General features: G+C 42.5%; 1 protein-coding gene across 9 annotated transcripts in view; it reads left to right on the plus strand.

Annotated features, from left to right (window-relative positions):
* The window catches only part of cobl (cordon-bleu WH2 repeat protein), a 72,551-nt gene that overhangs the window by 36,285 nt on the left and 23,475 nt on the right, over nt 1-12,791 (plus strand). The gene's annotated exons all lie outside the window — the stretch shown is intronic.

A 12,791-nucleotide genomic window follows, 5' to 3' on the forward strand; every position in this document is an offset into this window, starting at 1 on the left:
TCTTCTGAGAAATAATGTGTGTACTGAAGGGGGCCGCAAATACAATCCTAAAAGATTTGATTCACAGTCTCTTGTTCTCAAAACATTAAATATGCAATAAACAATATTAACTAAAGCACTAAAGACAAAAATACCACATAGCCACGAGAATCAATGTTCATTATTCCACATCCAACTTTGTGTTTACCTCAAGTTAACTTATCAGAAGTCAGCCAAAGCATTCAGCTATCTGTGTCCTTTAGTTGATAATGGCAGAACAACTACAAGAGGACCCTTTGACAAGACATTAATACACCTTCAGTGTCAACTCACCTTCTAAATTGGTGTCCTCTTTATTAGAATAACTGAAACGTAAATATAGATATTTTATATTCCTGTGTTTTGCAGTCCTTTGTGACTCTGAGTCATAGGCTCCTTATAGCTGCTGAGCAGACAGAGATGGTAATTTATCTGTCCACCTGTCAGATTAAGAGTTATGACAGATACCAGGGCTCAAATAACCAGACACCACCCAGACTCACAGGAGAAGCTAGAGTTGGGAAGGTTATCTGAGGACTTGATGGACAGTCTAATAATAGATTTCTTCATTTTTTCCGTATGCCTTCTCTAAACTGTTAGCCTATCACATGTATCGTAATGCAAGGTCCTACTGCGGTGCAGGTCACCTGTCACGTGTCCTTGTTTTTGAATATTTTTGATGTGTTTAGATTGTTTTATCGACAGTTCAGGTGCACACATTTTACAGAGTAAAAACAACACATAAAACTGAGATAGTCACTTAGAAATGAATGAAGGGACTTTAAAGGGTTGTTTGATTAAAAAAACAGACTATGTGTAACGACGCAACAGAAGTGCAAGGAGTCAGGCTTTAGCGCTATGCCTGGCATGTTTGTGCTTCACGAAGGTGACTAAAAAAGATGCCATAGCAGAGAGGCTTCTCAGGACAGTTTCTGAGGGCATATCAGGACACTGGCATTAACGAGCTCTTAGTTCTTGAATATGTGGTCCAACTGCAGATGTTAAATCAGTTTGCATTACATTTAAAAGTTGTACTTTCACATTTACATTAGTTGTTTGAGGGGGTGGGGTGCTAAACTGGGGGGGGGGGGGGACTTGCAAACTTTTATGTCTGTAGATGAGTTCAAGCTCCAGTGAAAACAGATGTCACACCATAAATTTTATTTGTTGAGCAAATGGCCCAAATAGCTTTGGATAATGCAGAAGTAAACAGTTGTCAAATGTGGGGATTTTTTATATTTTATTTATTTTCATTTTTATTTTGTTTTATTTTTTTTTGTTATATTTTGCTTACTCAGACATGCCGTGAAAATATCTTCTCAGTTCTGCAGCACGTAGTTGACTCTATGACACATGAGATCATGTGAACGTGCATGTTTGATGATGAGGACAACTGGATAGATGATAAACTTTTATTTATCATATATTTGCATGTTGATCATTTATTCTTACCTATGTTTTTAGAATACAAATTATCTTTAAAAAAAAATGCCAGTGCATTTTATACAGAGCTTGCGTCTTTATGTAAAATAAAAACACAAAATAGGAAAGTGTATTTTTGCCTTTCAGGTTGTTTTTTTTTTTAAATAATTTTTTTTTTAGAAACTGTGGGCATGTACGACTATTAAAATAGAATCCAGAAGTTAATGAATTTCTTTTTAAGAACCCGAGATTCTTTCTTTCAGTCATTGACTTTGTAACAAACATTGGAGAGTTTTTCTGGGACTTTGTTACACAACCAAACAATGACTAACCAGTGAAAAACATCTTCTTCTTTTTTTTTTTGCTTATTTGCTTTTTTTACAGTTACTATCAAAGCTGCACTCTGGGGGGCGGGGGTTCTCAGATGGCTGAAAACTTTCTGACCTTTTCCGTATTTTCCGTAAATTTAACAGAGTCAGCGTTCCGTGCGTTCTTTCTGAGAGTCATAGGCAGTTTTTACAGGACACAGGTCATCTCAGGACAGCTCTCTGTGACAGCTGTCCTCATTATAGAATTCCCTATGCGCCAAACAGGCTTAGGTAGTCAACTAATTATGACTTACAAGACAGTAATTGACACTGGCATTGCAGTATAAGCTATAAGAATGATGAGATTGTTATAATGAAGCTAAGTGGCTTTAAATAGACATCAGAGACCAGAGATCATTATGTGTGGCCATTTGTATCATACAAGCAACATAGTTTGATTAAAATCAATGACAAAATTAGGAGGGTCAGACTCTCTTGATTATTGACTATGGAAATAAAGCATTCTTCACATGAAAGGTCAGAGTGTTGAAAAGCCAGCACCAGTTTACACCCTCTGTGTCTATCCCCAGTGACTGATCAGAGAATGATTAGATGCATATAACATTTAACTCAGTGGTTCCCAAACTTTTTTTGCCACGCGCGCACATGCATGCGCAAACACATCCTTTAACCACACACTCCCATATTTTGCTCCATTGCACTTTATTTCACACCTCAAACAATTAGTAAACAATTAACTAAATACAAGCAATCTGCAATAAATTACAGGTATTAAAAAAATAAACTACTAACTCTTTTACGCTACGTCCACACCTACATGGGTATTTTTGAAAATGCAGCTGTTTCTATGTGTTTGGACCTTTCGTCCACATGTACGTGTAAACGAGGAATACAGAGGTACTAGAGTCACGTTACGCTGTGCGCCACGTTATTGTTTACATGAGATGAATTGCAGAATGACAGATAGTCAGCTTAACAGTACTTTGTCTCTATCTGCAGGTTTACAGGCTTACATATACACACGCAGTTAATGTCCCTCTATTTACAAAAGCAGAGGCGTCATGGTGTGATTATTTTACGTGTAGCTGTTTTTTTTCTGTGTAATAATATTCAACATTGCTATCAATACATTTTTCAAAAAATGCCTCTCTGTGCAAAATCGGTTTAAAAACATAAACAACTGTGGGATACTGTTTGTCCGGGATTTGAACCGGGGGAACAAATCGCGGCAGGCTCAGCCTGATGTTATTTGTATCCCACTGTAACTTTACTGTATACAGAGCTAACATCTCCAAAGTGTCAGGAGTAGTTAGTCATTACAACTAGTGTTTGTGAACTAAAAATCAAGAATGTGGGATACTGTTTGTCCGTGATTTGAAGAACCCAGCGCTGCTCCCGACGAAGGGAAAACCAATTCTGCAGGGGAGACCTACCTTGGCACTTGTGCAGGTGAAGCCAAAGGGAAGATATGCTTCACCATATTTTCTAGTCTTTGGCTTAGAATGAAGTTGGTTTGGAAACATATTCAGCGATGCTTCATCTCCTGCTTTGCATTTGTGTGGGCGCCCCGTCAAAAACCTGTCCATTATGCTAGCAGTGTCCAAGCGTTTTGTTGGGTTTTTTTGTTTTTTTCCTTTTCATACCGCGCCCCCCCTGCAATGGCTCTGTGGGCCCCACACTTTGGGAAGGTCTGATTTAACTGAAGCCCTGTCCCTTGTTTTTCCTTTTTTATAGAGGCCTTAAAACTGAATTGTATGTAATCAGGATAAGTTTTATCTAAACTAGTTTGTATTACTTATATATTATTTGATCTGAATAATGAAGAGCTGTTTCAGAGCTACGCTATTAGCTCAATATATTGATTATGCAACATTTTTAATGAGTCATTACTATGAGCTTAAAAGTTCACTCGGGATACATTGCAGAGAGGTGCCTCTTTTATATGAACTTTGGACGAGTACACTCATTGCCCTGCAAAGATTACAATAGACAAGAGACCAAAGTTTCAGTAAAGCTGTTAGGGAACTAAGCAACACTGGTATAGTCAGTGATTGCTGGTTAATTAAAGTGCAAATTCATGTTTTTGATTATTCTTTTTAATGAAAAGTAGGAATTAAAGCTGGCTGTCAGCATCCAACTCTAGTTGTAACGACGGCAACAGCTATTTTATTATATTATTTTATATTTTTTATTTATATACAGCAATAAAAGTGACACTCTGGGATTGGTGTTACATTTCCAGATGAATGTAAAACAATTCTCTGCTATAGGAGAATTAGATGCTCTTTGATCAGTTAATGACTCCAGCATGGAGGGAAGTTACAGCTTTGTCTTTTTTATTTTCCAGCTCGACAGTCAACAATCTGTGTATGTCTTTACGAGAGACAGACTTAATTGAATTATGTTTTGGAACATCGAGCTCAGAGAAACACAACCTTGTTTGTTTTTTTTTCCAGCAGTGATAGGCAATCTGTTATTGTGGTTTGGGATGAAAGCCGTGTCTGTGTTGCCTCGTGTGACAGAGAAATTGAGAGAAATTCTGAGCTCTCTGCTTCACTGCCCATAAAAAGGAGATACGTCTTGAATAAACACATTTTTTTGCTGTGTGTACACGAAGAGTTAGGACATTTGAAGTAGAGAGTAAGAGAGGTGATAAAGAGAAGTGAGAAACTTTGGTGAGAGGTTTGCAGAGACAGTCAAAATAAGGTAACATCAGTCTTATATGAGTATTAGGTGTGTGTTTAAGTTGTACAGCATTAACAATGTATTAGCTGTGGGGTCATGTTTCCAAAATGCAGTACAGCATGAAATCTATTTGGCATGTCCTTAGCACCACCCTCACCTTGCAGGAGGACTACACGACAGCTCAGAGGACAGAAATATTATAAAGCGTGGTCGTGTAAGCAGGCTGTCTCTAAATTCAAATGTTTTAAAATATATTACCTACAGCTAGTTTATCTTTCAGTTTTTATGTCTTTTTTCCGATTATATATTTAATTGTAATAAACATTTTTGGACTTCTGTCACCAAATGATAAAGTGAATTTAATTCGCAGTTCTGCTTGTAGTACTCAGCGGACCAGCTCCATGTTAATGGCCCTGCAGTGCCCATAAATTTGGTTTTTGGCATGTATGCATGTACATACCCAGCAGTTTCTTGTTTGCTATTGGATATGTGTGGAGTTCCTGCATGGATTTTTTTGTGTGTTTCTCTTCATTTCTCTCTCTCAAAAGACATGCGAGATCTATTCAAGAACAGGCGAGCAAAACAAAGCAAAATAAAAGAAGGAAAATGTGTTTATTTGGTAAGATATCCTGTGTGCTGTATGGCACCACTGTGTCACTCCACATGCTCTAAAGAAGTTGAGCAAAGAAGGAAAAGAATGTTATACTAGTGCCAAAGCAAATACATCATCCAGTATACTATAGATCTGTCATTAACTTTCCTTTGGAGCTGTCAATTTTATTGACGTGTGCTATGGCCAATATAAGCAGGTGTCTGGCTCTAGCAGGACAGTATACATTTTACAAACTTGTTCAGAAAGGCTTTGACGTAGATGTTCAAAGCATGTAACAGAAAACTTGATTTAATCTCAGTCTAAATGTGTCTGACATTTGCACCATCGTCGGTAGTACATTTACATAATTTACAAGTGGAAAAAAAATGTGTATATGAAAAAGTTTAAAAAAATGCAAACATAGAATTAAACTCCTCGAACTTAGCTGACTACATTTTAATTTTACAGCCTTTAGTTTTTACACTCTTTTCCTGTGTCCAGTTCCAAGTTTGTGTTCAAGGGGAAGGCTGTTAACTGTCCCCTCACCTCATGTGTTTAAGTTCAACAGCTGCCCTCTCTGAGCCTGCTTCTATCACAGATTTGTTCCTGTTACGTCTAAGATCAAATCATTTATCCTCTTTGAATGCAAACTCAAATAGAATCAATGGATTTCTTTCTAAAATAACATAAGGTCCTGTCCTGACATGACTTGCAATTTTTCGCCACAGCGGACTCTTAGGTGATATGATTATTGTGGCTAAAGTATTGTAAGATGGCACAGTAAGCATTCTTTCAAACGTACTGAACCTTAAGGCTGTGTTAGTATTAGTTAGGGGCCAGGATTAGGGGAATATGTGCCCCTGCCATGCGGCCTATATATGACAAGATCTGTTTGCACTTTGCTGTCAAAACATCTTATGTATGAAACCAGGGTCTGTTCCAGGAAGCAGGCTTAACAAACTCTGAGCCTAAGCCTAAACTCTTGAGTTGATTAACCCTGAGTTGGGAAACCTTTGGTCCTAAAACAGATCAGAACTACGCAGAGTTAGCACAGTCAGCTCTTGAGTTAATGTGTGAGTTAATGTGTAATGGGAGAGAAAACATGGCCATAATTCAGCATGGTATCTGAGCTTACATTTTTATCTAGTACAACCGCAAATTAAAATGATTGCATCCCAGTTTTAATGGATCATAAAGCTAGAATATTGCAGTTTATTAGATTAGAGGTTTAAATCTATTTGTTCATCTGAAACCTGACAGGGACATACTACGGGTGACGGCAGCTAAATATAAAATATTGATCAAACTGATTAGACTGTTTACTTCTTCACCTGTGATTCAGTTACTTGGAATTATAATGTCATACAGGGAGTGCAGAATTATTAAGCAAGTTGTATTTTTGAGGAATAATTTTATTATTGAACAACAACCATGTTCTCAATGAACCCAAAAAACTCATTAATATCAAAGCTGAATGTTTTTGGAAGTAGTTTTTAGTTTGTCTTTAGTTTTAGCTATTTTAGGGGGATATCTGTGTGTGCAGGTGACTATTACTGTGCATAATTATTAGGCAACTTAACAAAAAACAAATATATACCCATTTCAATTATTTATTTTTACCAGTGAAACCAATATAAAATAAAGAGAGGGGCTGAGCTGTCAACTGATCACCACCTGGTGGTGAGTTGGATCAGGTGGCGGGGGAGGACGCTGGACAGACCTGGTGCACTTAAACGCGTAGTGAGGGTGTGCTGGGAACGTCTAGCAGAGGCCCCAGAGGGCTTTCGCTTTGGTGGCCTCAGAATCTCATCTCTGATTTTTGCGGATGATGTGGTTCTGTTGGCTTCATCGGGTGAGGGCCTCCAGCTCGCACTGGAATGGTTCGCAGCCGAGTGTGAAGCAGCGGGAAAGCGGGATCAGCACCTCCAAATCTGAGGCCATGGAAAAGGGTGGAGTGCCCACTCCAGGTCGGGGATGAGTTCCTGCCCCAAGTGGAGGAGTTCAAGTATCTCGGGGTCTTGTTCGCGAGTGATGGGAGAAGGGAGCCGGAGATCGACAGACGGATTGGGGCTGCAGCTGCAGTAATGCAGATGCTGCACCGGTCCGTCGTGGTGAAGAGGGAGCTGAGTGTAAAAGCGAAGCTCTCAATTTACCAGTCGATCTACGTCCCTACCCTCACCTATGGCCACGAGCTGTGGGTAGTGACCGAAAGAACGAGATCGTGGATACAAGCGGCAGAAATGAGCTTCCTCCGAAGGGTGGCTGGCCTCTCCCTTAGAAATAGGGTGAGAAGTTTGGCCATCCGGGAGGGGCTCAGAGTAGAGCTGCTGCTGCTCCACATCGAAAGGAGCCAGCTGAGGTGGTTCGGGAATCTGACAAGGATGCCCCCTGGGCGCCTCCTGGGTGAGGTGTTCCAGGCATGTCCCACAGGGAGGAGGCCCCGGGGCAGACCCAGGACACGCTGGAGAGATTATATCTCTCGGCTGGCCTGGGAACGCCTTGGTGTTCCCGCGGATAAGCTGGAGGAGGTGGCTGGGTAGAGGGAGGTCTGGGCCTCTTTGCTTAGGCTGCTGCCCCCCCAACCCGGCCTCGGATAAAGCGGATGAAGATGGATGGATGGATGGAAACCAATATAACATCTCCACATTCACAAATATACATTTCTGACATTCAAAAACAAAACAAAAACAAATCAGCGACCAATATAGCCACCTTTCTTTGCAAGGACACTCAAAAGCCTGCCATCCATGGATTCTGTCAGTGTTTTGATCTGTTCACCATCAACATTGCGTGCAGCAGCAACCACAGCCTCCCAGACACTGTTCAGAGAGGTGTACTGTTTTCCCTCCTTGTAAATCTCACATTTGATGATGGACCACAGGTTCTCAATGGGGTTCAGATCAGGTGAACAAGGAGGCCATGTCATTAGTTTTTCTTCTTTTATACCCTTTCTTGCCAGCCACGCTGTGGACTACTTGGACGCATGTGATGGAGCATTGTCCTGCATGAAAATCATGTTCTTCTTGAAGGATGCAGACTTCTTCCTGTACCACTGCTTGAAGAAGGTGTTTTCCGGAAACTGGCAGTAGGACTGGGAGTTGAGCTTGACTCCATCCTCAACCCGAAAAGGCCCCACAAGCTCATCTTTGATGATACCAGCCCAAACCAGTACTCCACCTCCACCTTGCTGGCGTCTGAGTCGGACTGGAGCTCTCTGCCCTTTACCAATCCAGCCACGGGCCCATCCATCTGGCCCATCAAGACTCACTCTCATTTCATCAGTCCATAAAACCTTAGAAAAATCAGTCTTGAGATATTTCTTGGCCCAGTCTTGACGTTTCAGCTTGTGTCTTGTTCAGTGGTGGTCATCTTTCAGCCTTTCTTACCTTGGCCATGTCTCTGAGTATTGCACACCTTGTGCTTTTGGACACTCCAGTGATGTTGCAGCTCTGAAATATGGCCAAACTGGTGGCAAGTGGCATCTTGGCAGCTGCACGCTTGACTTTTCTCAGTTCATGGGCAGTTATTTTGCGCCTTGGTTTTTCCACACGCTTCTTGCGACCCTGTTGACCATTTTGAATGAAACGCTTGATTGTTCGATGATCACGCTTCAGAAGCTTTGCAATTTTGAGACTGCTGCATCCCTCTGCAAGATATCTCACTATTTTTGACTTTTCTGAGCCTGTCAAGTCCTTCTTTTGACCCATTTTGCCAAAGGAAAGGAAGTTGCCTAATAATTATGCACACCTGATATAGGGTGTTGATGTCATTAGACCACACCCCTTCTCATTACAGAGATGCACATCACCTAATATGCTTAACTGGTAGTAGGCTTTCGAGCCTATACAGCTTGGAGTAAGACAACATGCATGAAGAGGATGATGTGGACAAAATACTCATTTGCCTAATAATTCTGCACTCCCTGTAGTTAAAAAGACTTGCGCTGTATGTTATATTAAAAATCGTGACTACCAGCATTTAATCACTATGTTTTAAAGTATGTAAATTATTAACAGAATATTCTGCGATATTATCTATCTTGTCCTTACAGTGATGACAGAAATGTCATAAAAGAGCTCATGTTGAAGATATTTATTGGGTTTTCTGCTAATGTCTAACCTGGTTTCAAATAATGTGTGCTTTGATAGTAACTGTGAGTGAGAAAATAAGGAGTCACAGAGAAAGCCAGAGTATGCATTATCTGGGCTAAAGAGGACAATGACCATCTGATTTGTTCCTATTGTTACGGTCTTGGATTAATGCAGTAATAAAAACAGTAGTTTTTGCCTGATTGATCACATGCCAGCTGGCTCAAAAACCTAAAACTGCAAAGACTAGCAGTGGTGTGCTTTTACCAAATAAAGTGTGCCTAGCTGACCTTGTCTTAAAAGGCATTCGACATAAGAAACACGACTGCAGCGTGTGGTTGTCAACATTGATACACACTCTTCCACATTTTAGTTCAGTACAGGAAAGTGAGCGATGACGAAGACAGTCCAGCTGCTTTGTTGTCTCTCATTAGCACATACATACACAATGACGTCATCCTTGCTGATGTGCTTAGACACACACAAATACAGAGCAGCCCCCTCTCATGTATCCATTATATCCTTTTCACGTTCCACATTACTCTTGTTATGTTGCCCTGTCACAAAGGCCTTCACCCATCAAGAGTCCTTCAAAAACAACTGATGAATGGTCACGCTACCAGGATGATGCCTCCATGGGTGGCCCTATCTGATCAACATGCTCTGACATGGGGCCCTTTGCCTTCCAAACCACGGAGTGGAAAATTTAATTGACACAGCAGACTGTCCGCGTATCACCTTCTGTGCGTCATTCTGTAAATGTCCATTCCCCTTAAAAACTGCTCACATGTATCACATATGTTTTTTGTTTGTTTTTTAAAAATAAAATCGCGTAATGTCAGGGAAATGTGGTGATTAATTATTTTGATCAAACATGTGACAAGGTTATTTATTTTATTTTCCACTTGCTTTCTAAGTTTAGAGACATACAAACTGACCCAATGTACAGCATTCAGTTTAAATGCACTTCTGAGACAAAATCATTGCAGAGAGAAACCTGTTTTCTTTCTTTGTTTTGTTGTGGTCTTGCTGGTAACTTTACCGTAGAACAAACAAAATTCTGCTTTCCACTTTAATATACCTCAAAATTTATCTGGCTGCCTGTGATAATAAAAAATGTTTAATGTACAAACGGAGTAAAGTATGTATATATATTTAATTAATTTTAATTTAAATGGAAATAGTTAGTATTGCTAATATTCACATATATTAATTTTTAAATTACAAGATATAAGATGGCGCCGGTGAGGTCGGCTGCCGTCACGACTGCTCCGACCACTTTTTCTTTGTCTTTGCTTTTTAAGTTAGTTTTCAGCGTTTCTAAATCGGCAAAATCATCACCATTGGGTACATTAGGTATGACAGTGACACTCTTGTTTCTATTGGTATACAATGTACTCACAATTCGAAGTTTTTAACTCCGGATCCGAGCTGGCCGAGTGAGATCTCGAGGGAGAACAAAGGGAAGCGGCGGCGTCCTAGAGGGAAGCGAGCCGGCGTCAGGAACAGGCTGAGAGCTCGTGCACACCGCACACCTCTGCCTAGCATCCTGCTCGCCAACGTCCAGTCACTGGAGAACAAGCTTGACGACCTCAGGGCCAGGATAAAGTTCCAGAGAGACATTCGGGACTGCAATCTCCTCTGCTTCACCGAGACATGGCTGAACCCAGCGGTGCCGGACCACGCCATCCAGCCGGCCGAGTTCTTCTCGGTTCACCGCATGGACAGGACACGGGACTCGGGGAAGTCAAGGGGAGGCGGCGTGTGTTTAATGGTGAACAACAACTGGTGCAACAGTGCGAACGTTGTTCCTCTCACACGCTCCTGCACACCAAATCTGGAACTACTGTCCATCATGTGTCGTCCTTTTTATCTACCTCGGGAATTTACATCGGTCATTGTAAGTGCCGTTTATATTCCACCACAAGCGGACACGGTCACCGCCTTATGCGAGCTGCATGAGGCACTCACACAGCACCAGACACAACACCGGGACGCTGCGCTTATTGTGACGGGGGACTTTAATAGCGCCAACCTCAAACGCGCAGCGCCGAACTTTTATCAACACATCACCTGCCCCACCAGGGGTGAAAGGACACTGGACCACTGCTACACTACGGTCAAGGACGGCTACAAGGCACAATCCCGCCCCCCGTTTGGCAAATCTGATCACGCCGCCATCTTCCTCATGCCAAAATACAAACAAAGGCTGAAACAGGAAGTTCCGGTTCAGAGGAAGGTCGCGCGCTGGACGGATCAATCGGTGGCCGCGTTACAGGACGCACTCGATGACGCAGACTGGGGCATGTTCAGAAACAGCTCCGACGATGACGTCAACGTGTTTACGGAAGCGGTTGTGGGATTCATCGGGAAACTAGCGGATGATACCGTGGAGACAAAGACTATCACAACGTTTCCCAACCAGAAGCCGTGGGTGGATAAAACCATCCGCGACGCTCTGAGATCCCGCACCGCTGCCTACAACACGGGACTTATGACGGGGGACATGGACCCGTACAAAGCCGCGTCATATAACGTGCGGAGGGCGGTGAAAGAGGCGAAGCAGCGCTACGGGAGGAAACTAGAGTCACAACTCCAACAGAGTGACTCTAGGAGCCTGTGGCGGGGACTAAGGACAATAACGGACTATAAAGCACCAACAACCGGTATGACGAACGCGGCCGTGACTCTGGCAGACGAGCTGAACACTTTCTATGCTCGCTTCGAGGCTGCAGCTAAGGTCTCCAACAATGCTAGTGTTAGCGGCGCTAACGGCTGCAGACAGGAAGATACTGCCAGCACCGGAAACGTGCTCGTCATCTCCGAGCATGAAGTAAGGAGAGCCTTCAAGAGAGTGAACACCAGGAAAGCAGCAGGACCAGACGGCATCCCAGGTCGTATCCTCAGAGACTGCGCATACCAGCTAGCTCCTGTGTTCACTGAGATATTCAACATCTCTTTATCTCAGTCGGTGATCCCCACATGCTTCAAAGAGTCCATCATTGTTCCTGTCCCGAAGAAACCCCACCCTGCTTCTCTCAATGACTATCGCCCTGTAGCCCTCACCTCAGTAGTGATGAAGTGCTTTGAACGCCTGGTCAGAGACTTCATCGTTTCTTCACTACCAGACACACTGGACCCACTACAGTTCGCTTACCGTCCAAATCGTTCCACAGACGATGCCATCTCTCATCTCCTCCACACATCACTCACTCACTTGGACACTAGAAGGGGGAATTATGTTAAAATGCTCTTCATAGACTACAGCTCTGCATTTAACACCATAATTCCCTCCACACTCACCACCAAGCTGGAGCATCTGGGACTCAGCTCATCTATGTGTCAGTGGATCTCCAACTTCCTAACTGGCAGACCACAGGCAGTAAGGATGGGCGGACATGTCTCAGCCTCCACCACTCTCAGCACTGGAGCCCCCCAGGGGTGTGTTCTGAGCCCCCTGCTGTACTCTTTGTACACATATGACTGTGTGGCCACTACCAGCTCCACCACCATCATCAAGTTTGCTGACGACACCGTCGTGGTGGGCCTGATCTCTGATAACAACGAGACGGCCTACCTGAAGGAGATTAGGAATCTGGAGAACTGGTGCCAGAGGAACAACCTCCTTCTAAACGTCAGTAAGACAAAGGAGCTGAT

Source organism: Aulonocara stuartgranti, assembly GCF_965226115.1.
Source record: "Aulonocara stuartgranti genome assembly, chromosome: 11".
Lineage (NCBI taxonomy): Eukaryota > Metazoa > Chordata > Actinopteri > Cichliformes > Cichlidae > Aulonocara > Aulonocara stuartgranti.